This window comes from Sus scrofa, chromosome 11 (genome assembly GCF_000003025.6).
Source record: "Sus scrofa isolate TJ Tabasco breed Duroc chromosome 11, Sscrofa11.1, whole genome shotgun sequence".
In the NCBI taxonomy this organism is placed as follows: Eukaryota; Metazoa; Chordata; class Mammalia; order Artiodactyla; family Suidae; genus Sus; species Sus scrofa.
In genome coordinates, this window is record NC_010453.5 from 3,324,555 (window position 1) to 3,339,479 (window position 14,925).

The following is a 14,925-nucleotide window of genomic DNA, read 5'->3' on the forward strand; positions in this document are numbered from 1 at the left end:
GCAGCACTGCGGTGAGCTGTGGTGTAGGTCGCAGATGTGGCTCGGATCCTGTGTTGCTGTGGCTGTGGTGCAGGCTGGCGGCTGCAGCTCCGATTCGACCCCTGGCCTGGCAACCTCCATATACTGAGGTGTGGCCCTGAAAAGAAAAACAAACGAACCAGAAGCAGAATTGCTGGATGCTACGGCAGCTCTGCTTTGGATTTTTGAGGAACCTCGTCTTGTTCTCCACTGAGGTATCGGTGTACATTCTCAGCAGCGGGGAAAGAGGGTTCCTTTTTCTCCACACCCCACACTTGTTATTTGTGGTCTTCTTGGTAATAGCCATTCTAGCAGGTATGATGTTATAAACTCCTATGATAAATCATTTGCCTCGTGTGACAACCCAGCAGCTAAAAGAAGCAGCAGTGTGGCCATGATACACGTGAGTACCTCTTGACCTTTGAAGGTATTGCCTGTTGTGCAATTGAATCCCTGGTGAAATTTGAGGTTACCGTATGCTTTTGATTCTACTAAAAGTGTTTCTGGAGTTCCCTTCTGGCTCAGCGAGTTAAGGATCCAGCATCGTCTCTGTTGTGGCTCAGGTTACAGCTGTGGCTCAAGTTGGATCCCTGGCCCAGGAACTTCCATATACTGTGGGCGTGGCCAAAAAAAATTGTTTCCAAACCTTGTCTGGTGTTGGAATTCTTTCTTAGACTTTTTTTTTTTTTTTTTTTTTTTTTTTTTTTTGCTTTTTTTGGCCACGCTGGTGGTATGTGGAAGTTCCCTGGCTAGGGATTTATGGATCAAACCTTTGCCACAGCACCAGCCCAAGCTGTTGCAGTGACGACATAGGATCCCTAACCAGCTGCACCACAAGGGAACTCCCAGGGGTGGAGCTCTTGCTTAAGATGGGGTCTTGTGGGGAAGCCATCAGGCAGGGGGTCAATGCCTCTCGGGAGCCCGTATTTCATCTAGTGTGTTGTCAAGTGATTGACCTGGTAGCATGAACTACCAGGAATTTTTTAGGCTATTTTAGCTTTATTTTTAATTATACTGAGATACATCAAAAGAGTTCTCAGAAAACCTATTTTTAAGCTTTTTTTGTTGTTGTTCCTTTTAAGGCATTTCGAAGGCATTTTTATTGCTGTTTCTTTTACAGCATTTTTATTCTGTATTCAAATTGTCAAATATACATATTACAACTCTTAGTCTTTATTTTTTATTTGTATTTTCCTATTTTATCAGTTTCTTTTGTATCTTCCCCTTCATCTCTCTCCTTTGTGCTTAATTTTCTCTTCTTTTTCTAGTTTCTGAAGAGAAAGGCTTAGCTTGTTTATTTTGGACTGTCTTCCTTGAAGTGACAGCGTTCAAAGCTTACTGTCCCCGTAAGCCATAGTGCACCTAAGAGCCGGGGCCTGTGTGGATTTTCTCAGCGAACACGCTCTCCCCAGATCACCTCACCCACCCTTTGCGCGTGCTCAGAGTGCCTCCGCTCCAGCCGGATCTGGCTTCCACCTCTGTGTCCAGGGGCCCAAGTGTGTTGCACCTGTCCCCTGAAGGGGTCACAGCTACCATCAACTCAAAATGTCTTAAAAAAACCCCAAATAAACCCAGCAACCCCTCCTTTTATCTATTCATCCAACACCCTGCATCCCCTCCCCCCTGCATCCCCCCCGCATCCCCCCCCTGCACCCCCTGTTCCCAGCACCCAAGCACATCCTTCTCGTGTTCACATCCTGTTCTACCGCATCCTGAGAAGTTGGTTACAGAGACTTAGTGCTTTTCTGGAATTTTCTGCTGCTTTCAGTCACATCACCCCCTTGCCTGGGCCGCCGTGTCTCCCCTGGCTTGTCCCCATAGGGGCTGGTGGAGCTGCCCCCAAACCCCAGCATCACTCTGTCCTCATCCCAGCAGGGTCCCTCGGTGCCGCCAGATGTGATCACATCCCCTTTCTGCTCCAGCTGCTGTCCCCCCCCCCGGTGGCTGATGGCGTATCCATCACCTCCCATGGATTTCAAGGTCGTCAGCCCTGGTGTCTCTCACTGATCTCGTCTTCATTCCATGTGTGACACACGCGTTCGGTTCCAGCCACGTGGATGCTATCGGGGCTCCAGAATGTAAAGCTGGGTGTTCCCTACCGCCTGGAGCCTTTGTGTGTCATGTTTCCTGTACCAGGGTGTCTTTGAGCAGCCCCTCTGGGCATTCTGTGCTCTTCAAGTGCCCGCTGGCCATTCACCCCCCCTGGGACCTCTTCTGTTACGTCCTTCGACTCAGAGGCCACACGGCAAGTCTCTGCAGACCCGGTGCCCAGGCTCCTTGGTGTTCTGTGGGAGTTCCCTGTGCATTGGTCTTGCGACTCCTGAGCTGGGGGATGCCTGAAGGGCAGTAACTGTCGGCTTCATCTCTGTCCTAAGGGCTGCTCTGGGCACAAGGTGGACACTGTTTCTATTGACCACATCACGGTGTGCTGATTTAAGTATTGATTTTCTAAAAAAATAATTTAGCTGAAATATACCGTTTCATGTACTGGTGTAGACTCTTACTGGGCTTGTTATCTGAGTAGAGATTTTGGAAGAGAGAGAATTAAATTTGAAAGGGGCTACAGGAACGTTTCCCGGAGAGGACTTGGGGGCTTCACGTAGTAGGACTGCAGTGGCGAGCCCTGTGCCTGGGGGAGAAGCTTTGGGCGGAGGCGGAGCAAAGGCAGGAGGTGCCTGGGGGATCCGTGGGAGACCAAGTGGGCTTGGAGGGGACAAGATTGTGATGGCACGTGGCCTGGGGACGAGGACCCCCTGGTGGCTCATCAGTGGGCAGTGAGGAGCTGGGATCCCAGCCTTCTTCCCACTTAGAAGTTACTGTGAACTGGAGCAAGTTAACCACCTTGAAAGATTCCCATGTACAGAGTGAAGCTGATGCCCCCCTCCTGGAGTTACCGTAAACCACAGAGAATGTGAGTACCTGTAAAGCGCAGCACGCGCTCCAGACGTCAGGATGGTGTAGCTGGTCCTTGGGTTTCATTTCCCTTCTCCTGGCCAGACTGCCTCCTCCCTCGCTCCCCACCTGGTCCAGGCGTCCAGGCTTTTGATCCTCCTTTGCCGACCACCACCTGCTCTCAGGCCAGCGGTGCTGTTGCTGCAGGCACTCTTCACCATCCCGTGGTGCCCTCAGAACGCGGCCCTGCCTGTTTCAATGTAAGTCACTTCCCTTTTACCCACCCAGCCCCTGGTAAATGAGGGCGGAATGTGTTCCGAATACGCTTATGTATCTACTTCTCAGATGGCTGTCCTGCCCGCCCCCCACCCTGAACTAGGGCATTTCTTAATTCTGTTTAAAATGCTTCCTGATTTCCCTTTTAATTTCTTCTTTTACTCTACGGTTGAGAAGTATGTTTTAATTTTCAGCTGTTTGGAGATGTTCCAGAGTGCTTTCTATGATTGCTTTCTAATTGTGGACAGAGAACATGTTTGATGTAATTTCAGTCTACTTATTCATTCATCGTGTACCTGCCGAGTTTGGAAATTTCTGGGCCAGGGATCACACCCACACCGTGGCAGTAATCAGAGCCACAGCAGTGAGAAAGCAGGCAGGATCCCTACCCCTCTGCGCCACAGGGGAACTCTAGGAATTTCAGTCGTTTTAAATGAGTTGAGACTTGTACGCTGTGTTTTTCTTTTTCTTTGCTTTTACTTTCTTTTCTTTTGCTTCTTAGGGCCACACCTCCAGCATATGAAGTTCCCAGGTGAGGGGATGAATCAGAGCTACAATTGCCGGCCTACACTATAGCCACAGCCACGCCAGATCCAAGCTGCATCTGCGACCTACACCACAGCTCCTGGCAACACCAGATGCTTAACCCACTGAGTGAGGCCAGGGATTGAACCCGTGTCCTTGTGGTTACTAATCGGGTCTGTTACTGCTGAACCACAAAAGCAACTCCAAGACATGAACACTGTAAACTGTGGTTTATCTTTTGAATGGCCCATGTGTATTTTTTTTTCCAGTGTTCTTTTTTCTTAATTTTTAATTACTCAATTGATCACATCTGTAGTTGTGTAATGATCATCACAATCCGATTTCACAGGATTTCCATCCCACAGCCCAAGCACATCCCCCCTCCCCCCAAACTGTCTCCTCTGAGACCATGAGTTTTCCAATGTCTGTGAGTCAGCATCTGTTCTGCAACAAAGTTCTGTCTGTCCTTTTTTCAGATTCCACCTGTCAGTGACAGCATTGGATGTGGGTGTCTCATTGTACGGCTGACTTCACTTAGCATGACCGTTTCTAGGTCCATCCATGTTGCCAAAAATGCTGGTATTTCATTCTTTTTAATGGCTGAGTCATATTCCATTGTGTGTATGGACCACATCTTCTGGATCCACTCCTCTGCTGATGGACATTGAGGTGGTTTCCATGTCTTGGCTATTGTAAATAGTGCTGCAGTGACCATCGGAGTACATGTGTCTTTGCGAGTCGTGGTTTTCTCTGGATAGATAGATGCCCAGGAGGGGGATTGCTGGATCCAATGGTAGTTCTAGTTTTAGTTTTCTGAGGAATCTCCATGCTGTTTTTCACAGTGGTTGCACCAATTTACATTCCCCCAACAGCATAATAGGGTTCCCTTTTTCTCCACACCCTCTCCAGCCCTTACTGTTTATAGACTTTTGGATGATGGCCATTATGGCTGGTGTCAGGTGGTACCTCATCGTGGTTTTGATGTGCATCTCTCTAATAATGAATGATGCTGAACATCTTTTCATGTGTTTCTCGGCCATCTGCATGTGTATTCTTCTGGGTGTTCTCCAAGTGTTGTTTATATCAATTGCCTTATTGTTCAAATTGCTGTATAGGCGAATGTGTGTCACTACTGAATTTCCTTGGTGTTGCACCCGCTACTGAGAAGAAGTACTGAAGTCTCCAAGCGTAGTGTGGCTCTGTCTGTTTCTACACACAGACCTGTTTTTTTCCCTTCCTTTCTGCGAGTGGATTTGTAGATGTCTAGGATCAAGTCCTCTGGGTGAAGTGAGCCCTTTGTCATTGGGAAAGGTGCCTTTCTGCCCTGGTAACATTGTGGTTGTGAAACCTGCTTTGGTGCTGTGATCCTCCAGCTTTCTCCTGGTGTTCTGCATGCTATCTTTTCCTGTTTAATCTACTCATGTTTCACATTGAAGATGGGTTTCTTGGAGACTGACTATATTTGGATCTTGCTTTTTAATTCAGTCTGACACTGAGTAAACTGGAGTATTTGAGCCATTTACAACTAATGTAGTTAGCGGTGTGGTTGGGTTTTTTCCTTTTCTTTTTTGGCTGCCCCCATGGCGTATGGAGGTCCTGGGCCAAGGATCTGATCCGAGCCATAGTTGTGACCTAAGCTGCAGCTGCAGGAATCCTGGATGCTTCACCCACTGTGCTGGGCCAGGGATTGAACCTGCATGCCAGGGCTCCCGAGGTGCCACCGATCCCATGTGCTGCAGTGGGAACTCCGTGTGGCTGGATTGAAATCAATCATCCTGATATTTGTTTTCCACTCATCTGGTCCCTTCTGTGTTCCTTATTTTCCTCTTTTACTGCCTTTTAGAAAAGTTTTCATCATCCTATTTTATCTCCATTCTGGGCTTATCAACCATAGGGCCCTATTTAATATTTTTATGGCCGTTGCAGGATTTTTACATGCATCTTTGCACTTATCACTTTCTACCATCAAATAACAAGATAGTATTTTATGTCTAATGTAAGAACCTCTGTATTATCTTTTCTTTGTTCTTCCTCTGTTTTTTTCACTATCTACTTTAGTTATAATTCTCAAAATATGCTATTTTATTGTCTATTAAATAATTAAAAAATTTGTGAAGACAGTGTCTCCTTTATATATTTCCAATTTTAGGCGTCCCTTTGTGTGTGGATATTCTGAATTTCTATATGTATTCTTTGCTTCAGCCTAAAAAACTTCCTTTAATTCTTTTTCTTGGCATGTGGAAGTTCCTGGGCCAGGGATTGAACCTACACCACAGTGGTGACAACACCAGATCCTTAGCCCACTAGGACACTAGGAAACTCCACCTTTAACTTTTTTTTTTTGGTAGTACATACATTCTGTCAGCTTTTGCATGTCTAAAAACTGTTTTGGAGTTCCTGTTGGGGCTCAGTGGATTAAGAACCCAACTAGTATCCATGAGGATGTGGATTGGATCCCTGGCCTGGTGGTGGCTTGAGGACCTGGTGTTGCCACAAGCTGTGGCACAGGTCACAGATGCAGCTCTGGCATTGCCGTGAATGTGGCTAGGTCAGCAGCTGTAGCTCCAGTTTGAACCCTAGCCTGGGGACTTCTATATGCTGCAGGTACAGCCCTGAAAATAAAGAAAGAGATACGTAAAAAAGTCTTTACCTAAAAAAAAAAAAAAAAAAAAATGTCTTTACCTCACCTTCGTTTTTGAAAGGTATCATTGCTTGGTATAGAATTTTAAATTAACTGTTAAAAATAAAGCTGTTGTTCCATTTCCTTCAGACTTGCATAGTTGCTAATGCCAAGTCTGAGATCATTCTTGGCTCTTGAGCATGTAATGTGTCTTCTCTGGCTTCTGTGGCTTCTGTAAAGATGTTTTTCTTTATTCCTGATCTTTGTCATCTGACATGGTATGTTTTGGTGTGTTTTTGTTGACCCCGCATGGCGTTCATGAAGCTTCTGGACCTTTGTGGTTATAGTGTTCATCAAATCTGGAAACATTTTTCCACCTTATGTCTTCAAATGTTTGTCCTTTCCCTCTTGACCTTTTCTGCTCCTGGGACTGCAGCTATTCATACTTAAGGCCCCCCCCCTTGATGTGTAGGGGGCCATAGGTTACTGAGGCTCTGCTTGAATATTTCTCAGTGCTTCTGTTTGGATAGTTCTAGTGCTGTGTCTTCAAATTCAGCAATCCTTTCTTTTCCAGCATCTGATGGGCTTTCATTCTGCCTGATGTCATTTGCATTTCAACTGGTCTAGTTTTCATCTCGAGAAGTGCCACTTCTTTCTTTTGTCAAAACATACCTCACCTTTCTTCGCTGTTAGGTATGGTCCTTTTCACTTTTCTGGTTATTCCACATGGCTGAGTGTTCTTCAGGATCCTCATTTCCTGCGGGTTTTTTGTTTCTTTGCATATCGAGTAATTTTTGATGGAAGGCATTGTGAACTGAGTGCTGGATTTTGTTCACTCTGTTATCAGGAGTTTTGAGCTTTATTCCCATTTGGTTGTAGATGAGTTTGATCCTGCTGAGGCTAGTTTTTATGCTGTCCTCGATCTGTTTTGGTTCCACAGCTAAGGCTTGATTGCCGGTGTAATCAATGAGATCTCTCAACTCTGGTTCATGGGAGTTCTAATTTCCTGGCTGTGTGTGAACGTGGGAAATTGTTCCTCTGACAGTGCCTTGGTTATTATTCTTTCCCTGGCTTTGATGCACTTTGCCATGTGTGTGTGCAGACTGCAATTTCACCAAAGATTCAAGGAGACCCTATGCAAATTCTAGAGCATCTATTTTGCATAGCCCCACCTCCTCGGTGCTCAGCTCTGTAGGTTCTCAGCGTTTTGGCCTCTGCACCCTGAGAAGGCTGTCTCCTCAACTTGGTGAGGCTGCCAGGCATTTGTTTGGGTTCCCCCTGCATTTTACGTTTGCCCAGAAATTGTCTTCAGGTAGAAGGATGGGATCACTGGGCTCACCTTGCTTGTTTCTCTTCTCTCGCGTTGCTTTCCTACACTGCCTGTTGTTTGATATCAGAAAACAGTTGTTTCCTGTATTCTAGTTTCCTAATTGTTGCAGTGGGAGGATGCTCTTTGGGACCTGCTGATAAACCTCACGGTTAGAAACAGATTTCAGCTGGTGTATTTTAAACTGTCAGTTTGTGAAATAAGATAATCCCGTTTTAATTTATATTTCCTTAGTTATTGATGTGTGCTTTTTGGTCTTTTTTTGTTTGTGTTTTTTTTTTGGCCATGCCCATGGCATGCGGAAGTTCCTGGGCCAGGGATGGAACCTGCGCCACGGCGCAACTCCTGGTCCTTAACCTGCTAGGTCACCAGGGAACTCCTTTTCATCTTCTGAATTAGACTTTCTAGGCTTGCTGTGGCGTAGTCCGAGGGCACCAGCTGCTGGGATATCATCTATCTTGGATTGTTATTTGAGCCGTGGAAAGTCACCTCATACCAAAAACACAGGTAGCATGCTGGGTTCACTTTTCAGAATCTCCGTGTAGGATGTGAGATCCTTTTCTGTAAGCAGGTATACCTGCATGAACTTAAGGAAGTCCATGAGTTTTTGCTGCAGAACCTGGAGGAAATTCACAGCCTCCCTCAAATGTCACACAAGGCTCAGCTGTGACGCAGGGAGTGGAAAGGGAGGTGACGGCTGGCGTCGTCCACCAGCAAGGGCTAGAAGTGTGGTTAGAGGATGTTAGATTCTGGAGGTGACAGTGTCGTCTTGAAGTTCTTTCTCCTTCACTGAAATCATTTGGTTCCATTTAGGGGCTTTTTCCCTCCTTAGAAACTTAGGACTGGTTTTGATGTCTCCTCAGCTGTGATATTCTTGTGTGAATCAAATATCGATATAGTATATGCTTGAAAAAGGTGCCATCAAAGACTGATAGTTTGCTCAAGTTTGTGTAACGTGTGTGGAGATAATTGCTATAAAGATATTTACAAAGAGTCTGTGTTTTAGACATTTTATATTTGCAGGAAGATCTCAAATATTTATTAAATTTTTTTCTTTGTCTGCACCTACTGCACCTGGAAGTTCCCGGGCCAGGGATTGAATCTGAGCCACAGCTGTGACCTTGGCTGCAGCTGTAGCAACGTGGGATCCACTGTGCCAGGCTGGGGATCAAACCTGTGCCTCTGCTGTGACCCAAGCTGCTGCAGTTGGCTTCTTAACCCACTGTGCCATAGCACGAACTCCAGATCTCAGATATTTAAAAAAGCAAATATCTTCTTTAGCTTTATTGGTAAGTAATAAATAAAGAATTTAAAGTCGATGCTTAAAAATGCAGGCTTTTTTTGTTTTTGTTGTTGCTTTTGCGGGATGCACCTGTGGCATATGGATGTTCGCAGGCTAGGGGTTGAATTGGAGCTACAGCTGCCGGCCTCCACCACAGCCACAGCAACACCACATCTGAGCCGCATCTGTGACCTACAGCACAGCTCATGGCAACGCTGGATCCTTGACCCACTGAGCGAGGCCAGGGATCGAACCTCCATCCTCATGGATACTAGTCAGATTTGTTTCCACTGTGCCACAAGGGGAACTCCCAAAAAATGCAGTTTTGATACATTGAAGGTTAATTTACCAAAACGTACTAGGAAACCTTTGAATTAAAAATGGCTTTGAGCGAAGCATCGGGGCCCCTGGGAAGGTGTTACGCCGACTTTCTTAGGGACGGGACGAATGGTGATTGTGGTCCTAAGTGCCTCTTTTGTGCCTGCTTACGGCTGTGCATGTGGCTGGGGCGGAGGGGGCACTCTCCCCCTAACTGACGGGCTCGGGGGGCGCTGTGCTTGGTCAGCCTTTGTGCTTACTGTCCTGTGCCCTCCCCTGGTGAGAGCTGTCACTCCCACCAGTGATGAGGGTGCCTCGCGGTAGCCCGCTCCCCCCCCTCTCTAATCGGACGTGGGCGTGCATCTGGTTAATCGTCTTAGAACCAGGGCTGAACCGACTGTGTGCTTCTTTCTAAGGCAGGACGGAAGTTCTCTGACAAGAACACCGTTGGCATTTTAGTGAAAAACTTTCTTCCATGAACTTGAGATCCTCAAATTGCAGCTGGAAAGGCAGTTGGCCGGGGCGCTGGGTGGGAGCTCGGTGAAGGGTCGGTCCCCAGAGCTGGCACGTGGTGATGCTGGCCACAAACCTGTCTTCGCTGTTGTGTTTTCCTTAAGCTGGTGTTGAAATGACTTTTCCTTCTTCAGACACGAGCTGTAGGTTTGAGGGGCGGGGTGGGCTTGGGGGATGTTGACAGGTAAGAAGCAAATTAGGGGTCAGATAATGAATGATTAGTATTAAAGCAGTGCTGTCGAGTCCAGTGTAATATGAGCATTTTTGTGTTTTAATCATTTATTTCACTTAGCTCAATGTATCCCAAATGTTATCTCAATATAGAACCATTGCAAAAATTCTTGAGACATCTTACGTTATTTTTTGAATACCAAACCTTCAAAATCCAGTGTGTGTTTTATACGTACGTACATCTCAGTCCTGAGAGGTCGCATTTCAAGTGCCCAGCGGTCGCATGGGGACAGCGCGGGGTTCGTCTCTGGTTGGTAGCTGGTCAACCCTATTCTATGAAAGATTCGTCCATGCACCCTACACGGCAGTGCGAGTGGCGTGCTGATAGCTGACAGTGTTGCTGGGTCCAGGCTCACACTGCTCACTGCACGACAGGCCAGTAGATGAAGAGATGAGGTGTTGGGGAAGAATAGTGACTTTATTTGGAAAGCCAAGATGATGGACTCATGTCCCAAAGAACTGTCTTGCCTGAGTTAGAATTCAGGCTTCTTTTATTTTTTTATTTAATTAAAAATGATTTTTATTTTTTCCACTCTAGCAGGTTTATAGCATTCTGTCAATTTTCTACTGGACAGCAGGGTGACCCAGTCACACATACATCTATACATTCTTTTTTGTCACATTATCCTGCTCCATCATAAGTGACTAGACATAGTTCCCAGTGCTACACAGCAGGATCTTATTGCTTATCCATTGCAAAGGCAATAGTTTGCATCTGTTAACCCCAAATTCCTAGTCCATCCCCTCCCTGTCCTTCCCCCTTGGCAACCACAAGTCTGTTCTCCAAGTCCATGATTTTCTTTTCTGTGGGAAGGTTCATTCGTGCCATATATTAGATTCCGGATACAAGTGATATCATATGGTATTTGTCTTTCTGACTTAGTATGAGAATCTCTAGGTCCATCCGCGTTACTGCGAACGGCATTATTTTGTTCTTTTTTATGACTGAGTCGTATTCCACTGTGTATATACCACATCTTAATCCATTCATCTGTGGATGGACATTTGGGTTGTTCCATGTCTTGGCTGTTGTGAATAGAGCTGCAGCGAACATGCGGGTGCATGTGTCTTTTTCAAGGAAAGTTTTGTCCGGATGTGTGCCCAAGAGTGGGACTGCTGGGTCACATGGTAGTTGTACGTATAGTTTTCTAAGGTACCTCCATACTGTTCTCCATAGTGGCTGTACCACAGGCTGCTTGTAAACTGAAAGGGGACGAGGTAAAGTCACCTGTTGGCCGCTTCCCATCAGCCTTCACAGGGGATGTGTTCGTTGCTTCCTCCTGCAGCCGTTCACACGTGGGCCTGGGGAGCAGGTTTCCTGTGAGCTAAATATTTTATGTATATATTTATACTTATAATACGCATGCACATACGCGTATACATATATGTATATGCTTTTCCCTTACAGGTTAGTACAAGGTACCACATACGGTTCCTCGCGCTGGACAGGAGGCCCTCGTTGCTCATCTGTTTCATACACAGTCGTGTGTCCATGTCAATTCCAAACTCCTAACTTATCCCTCCCCCCCTTTCCCCTTCGGTAACTGTAAGTTTGTTTTCTTTATCCTTGAGTCTTTTTCTGTTTTGTAAGGAAGTTCACTCGCATCATTTTTAAAGTTCCACGTATAAGCAGTATTGGTATAAAAAGGGAATGATGCGTGTCTTTCACTGTCTGATCATCTCCAGGTCCATCCACGTTGCTGCAGAGGGCACCATTTGGTTTCTTTCGGTAGCCGAGGAATATTCCGTCGGGCATGTGTACCACGTGTCTGTCCATTCGTCTGTCTGCGAACACTTGGGTCGCTCCCATGTTTTGGTCCCATGTGTGTGTAGGACCACATATTTTGAACTTACTTGGGCCGACTGTGACGCCCGTGGGTCCTGAGCCTAGACATGAAACTCGATCTGGGAAAACGTGCTGTCCTCTGCCTGTGTCGTCACCTGGGGCGGGCGTTGATTTCCTGGCGACGGGGGCCAGCTTTACACCAGGGTGGGATGTGTGTGGGTAGAGCATGAACTGATGGGGACCTGGATGAGGTCTGGGGGCTGCAGGTGTGCGCAGGAGGCGCCCACCCCCACTGCAGGCAGGTCTGGGGGCTGCCTCTGGGGGGGGCTTGAAGGACCAGGGAGGGCTGGCCCAGAAGGAAGAAGTCGGAGCTGCTTGTGTCCAACTGCAGAGGCTGCGAGGGGTCCAGAAGCCCTGGCGTGATGGGCCGAGCAGTTAGAGATGAGGCGGAACAGAGAGAGGCTTGAGTCCGAGCAGCCCCTGCCGTATCCAGGGTAACCGGTGACATTTCACTACAGCATCAAACCGGGCACTTGAAAAGCACTTGGACTTGATTCGCCTTTTTCTTGAGAAACGTCTCTTAACAGAATAAGTTGGAATAATCTCATCCTCTCCTCGGCCCGCCTGCTTTGGTGTTTGGCGCTAATGTGGATGATTTGCATGTGTGTATGGGCTACAAGCGAGAAGCATTTGTTGGTGAGATGGGTGTTCCCGATGCTGTCTCACTAAGCATTTGGAGGGCGTCACTGTTGATCACGTCCCTGCGTCCGGCGCCGCCCAGCCCCTCGGTGTGGGCGTCTCTCTGGGTCAGTGGTGTGGTCTCTCTGTTTCTGATACACCGTGCGTCATTGCTTGGCGCTCCCTTTGCAGAGGTTACGTATGTTTGACTTGCTTCCTAGGCTTGGTTTCGTCTGGAAACCCACGATCTAGCAGCTGTTCAAGCAGCGTTGTCGTTCTTCGCGTGAAAGTAGAAACTGCCCTTCCTGGGAGTGTGAAAATGCAGGTGGAGGAGTTCCCGTCATGGTGCAGCAGAAATGAATCCAACTAGTAACCGTGAGGTTGTAGGTTCGATCCCTGGCCTCGCTCCGTGGGTTAAGGATCTGGCATTGCTGGGAGCTGTGGTGCGGGTCGCAGACGCAGTTCAGATCCGGCGTCACTGTGGTTGTGGTGTCGGCCGGTGGCTACAGCTCCAATTGGACCCTTAAGTCTGGGAACCTCCATGTGTCCCCAGTGCGGCCCTAAAAAAGCCAAAAAAAAAAAAAAAAAATGCGGATGGAACCTGTAAGACAACAGACTCCAAGATGCAGTCCAGAGTACTAAGAGGCTTATGGAGTTCCTGCTGTGGCACAGCGGGATCAGCAGTGTCTCTCAGGCTGGGATGCGGGTTCCACCCTGACCCAGCACAGTGGGTTAAGGATTTGGCGTTGCTGCAGAGTGTGGCGCAGATCGGATCCCTTGTCCAGGAGCTCCGTATGCCGCAGGGTGGCTGAAAAGGAAAAAAAAAAGCATAAAAGGCTTAGGAGGGCCGGTGCCTCTGAAGATGGAGGCAGGGGCGGGCTGGGCAGGAAAGGCCTGTGGGGCGATGCCGCTCTGCTGTCCATCACGGAAGAGGAAGAAGGCGGCAGAGAGCCCCCGACTTGAGAGCTAACCCCGTGGATCCTCCAGAACTGGGGTTGTTAGATCACAGCCTATGGGCTGGCGCCCTCCCCACAGTGGCTTTGACTCATGGCGGGACTTTGAGCTGCTCTGGTCTTGGGAACACCGTGTTTACTGATGTTCTCTGGACGGGCTCATTTTTTTTTTTTGCATCTTGTAAGTAAACCCATTTTGTATGTGCAGTTGAGTTTGTGGGAGAGGCCCCTAGCTTCTCCCCCTTATCATCTACTCTGTGTAGAAGAGCCTGCCAGTCAGCAGAGAAACAGGTGCGAACAGGAAGCTCTGAACATAAGGAGACTGCACTTGTGACCCACTTTGCAGCTAGAACATCCACCAGGGATTTGCACCCTGGAATGGGCCACTGAAGCCCAGCTGGGATGCAGGGTGTACAGGAGACATTGCTGAGCTTGGACGGTTGTGGCAGGTTTCTGTAGTACGCAGTCTTTCTCTGTCTTTTTCTGGCCGCACCTGCAGCACCTGGAAGTTCCCACGCTTAGGGTAGAATTGGAGCTTCAGCTGCCGGCCTGCACCACAGCCACAGCCACACCAGATCAGAGCGGCATCTGCGACCTACACCTCAGCTCATGGCAACACTGGATCCTTAACCCACTGAGTGGGACGAGGGATCGAACCCATGTTCTCATGGATACTAGTTGGGTTCATTACCACTGATCCATAAGGGGAACTCCTCAGTCCATTTGTTTGTATGTTTAAGTTTCTTTTTTTTTAAATTATAGTTGATAGACAGTGTGGTGGCAGTTTCTGCTGTACAGCAAGTGACCCAGTCACACATAGACACACATTCCCTTATATTATTTTCCATCATGCTCTCTCCTAGGTAACTGGATATCCCAGGTCCTACGGTGCTGTACTGCAGGACCTCATTGCATTTCTGTTCTGAATGTAACAGTTTGCATCTACAACCCCAAACTGCCCGTCCATCCATCCTGCTCCCTCCCCGCTCCCCCTTGGCAACCGAAGTCCGTCCTCCGTGTCGGTGAGTGTGGTTGTGTTCTGTGGAAAGGCGCGTCTGTGCCATGTTTTATTTATTTATATATTTTTTTGCTTTTTAAGGCTGTACCAATGGCATATGGAGGTTCCCAGGCTAGGGGTCAAATCAGAGCTGCAGCTGCTGGCCTACACACATCTGGCATCTGCAATGCCAGATCAGGGTGGCATCTGTGACCTGCACCACAGCTCATGGCAACGCTGGATCCTTAACCCACTGAAGGAGGCCAGGGATTGAACCCGAATCCTCATAGATACTAGTTGGGTTTGTAACTGCTGCACCACAGTGGGAATTCCCATCTGTGCCTTATTTTATTTATTTTTATTTTATATTTTTATTATATTTTTATTTCACATTTTTATTTTATTTTTTATTTTTTTTGTCTTTTGTCTTTTGAGGGCCACACCCACAGTATATGGAGGTTCCCAGGCTAGGGGTCTAATCGGACCCGCAGCTGCCAGCCTATGCCACA

The 14,925-nt window shown here is 47.5% G+C and overlaps 1 protein-coding gene across 11 annotated transcripts in view; it reads left to right on the forward strand.

The window, feature by feature from the left end:
* LOC100523747 (phospholipid-transporting ATPase IB) overlaps positions 1–14,925 on the forward strand; it is a 516,487-nt gene that overhangs the window by 47,160 nt on the left and 454,402 nt on the right. The window contains exon 1 of one of the 11 annotated variants that reach the window (XM_021065488.1): positions 14,200–14,441. The exons of the other annotated variants lie outside the window; for them this stretch is intronic. The gene's annotated coding sequence lies outside the window, so the exon portion shown is untranslated. Of the gene's footprint in view, positions 1–14,199; positions 14,442–14,925 lie in introns of those variants that run through there. 11 annotated transcript variants of the gene reach the window in all.